This window comes from Microtus ochrogaster, unplaced genomic scaffold (genome assembly GCF_000317375.1).
Source record: "Microtus ochrogaster isolate Prairie Vole_2 unplaced genomic scaffold, MicOch1.0 UNK87, whole genome shotgun sequence".
NCBI classification, from domain to species: domain Eukaryota; kingdom Metazoa; phylum Chordata; class Mammalia; order Rodentia; family Cricetidae; genus Microtus; species Microtus ochrogaster.
Window position 1 is genome coordinate 1,058,996 of NW_004949185.1, and position 1,130 is coordinate 1,060,125.

Sequence of the window (1,130 nt, forward strand, 5' to 3'; positions counted from 1 at the left end):
GACCAGGCTGGTCTTGAACTCACAGAGATCCGCCTGCCTCTGCCTCCCAAGTGCTGGGATTAAAGGCGTGCGCCACCACCGCCCGGCTAGTTTTGTTTTGTTTTGAGACAGCATTTCTCTGTAGTTTTGGTGTCTATCCTGGTACTCGCTCTTATAGACTAGGCTGGCCTTGAACTCGCTTAGCTGAGGATGCCCTTGAATTTCTGGCTCATCCGAGTGCCAGTTTGTGCCGTGCCTGGGTTCAAACCCAGGGCTTTGTGCACAGTGGGCAAACACTCTACCGCTGATCCCCAGCCTCAGCCCAACCTTTAAAATTTTGTTTATTTTTATGTTATGTGCATTGGTATTTTGTCTGCATGTGTATCTGTGTTAAGGCGTCAGAACGCCTTCAGTCCCAGCTCTCGGGAGGCAGAGGTAAGAGAATCTTTGTGAGCTGAGGCCCATCTGGTCTACATAGACAGTTCCAGGCCAGCCAGGACTACATAGAGAGACCCTGTCTCAACACCCTCCTCTCAAATTATAGTAACTAGGTGTGGGGATTTATAACTATAATCCCAACACTTGCGAGATAATTGTATATTTGTGCCCTATCTAACAAACTTAATAATCTAATCAACTGCACACATCAAGGTAAGTCCTCAAGGACGAACACAGGAGTGTTAGATGGCTCAGCTGGTAAAGGCCCTGCCACAGACCCTGATGACCTGAGTTCGAGTCCCGGGACCCACGTAGCAGAAGGAAAGAACAGACTTTTGCAGGTTATTCTTTGATCTGTGTGAGCCTTGGCAAGTAAGTGTTCCACCTCCAAAATAAGTTCATGTACTTTAAAAAATTAAAACCACAGCCAGGCGGTGGTGGCGATGGTGGCGCACACCTTTAATCCCAGCACTTGGGAGGCAGAGCCAGGCGAATCTGTGAGTTCAAGGCCAGCCTGGTCTATGGAGCGAGTTCCAGGACAGGCTCCAAAGCTACTCAGAGAAACCCTGTCTAAATAAATAAATAAAAAGATAAAAAATAAATAAAAAATAAAAATAAAACCATCAAAGAAAGAAAGTCAGGCCGGGCGGTGGTGGCGCACGCCTTTAATCCCAGCACTCGGGAGGCAGAGGCAGGCGGATCTCTGTGAGTTC

The 1,130-nt window shown here is 47.9% G+C and overlaps 2 protein-coding genes across 2 annotated transcripts in view; both read right to left on the reverse strand.

Annotated features, from left to right (window-relative positions):
• The window catches only part of LOC101994656 (RT1 class I histocompatibility antigen, AA alpha chain-like), a 629,094-nt gene that overhangs the window by 84,381 nt on the left and 543,583 nt on the right, over positions 1-1,130 (reverse strand). The window lies entirely within an intron of this gene.
• The window catches only part of Ncr3 (natural cytotoxicity triggering receptor 3), a 3,183-nt gene that overhangs the window by 1,331 nt on the left and 722 nt on the right, over positions 1-1,130 (reverse strand). The window lies entirely within an intron of this gene.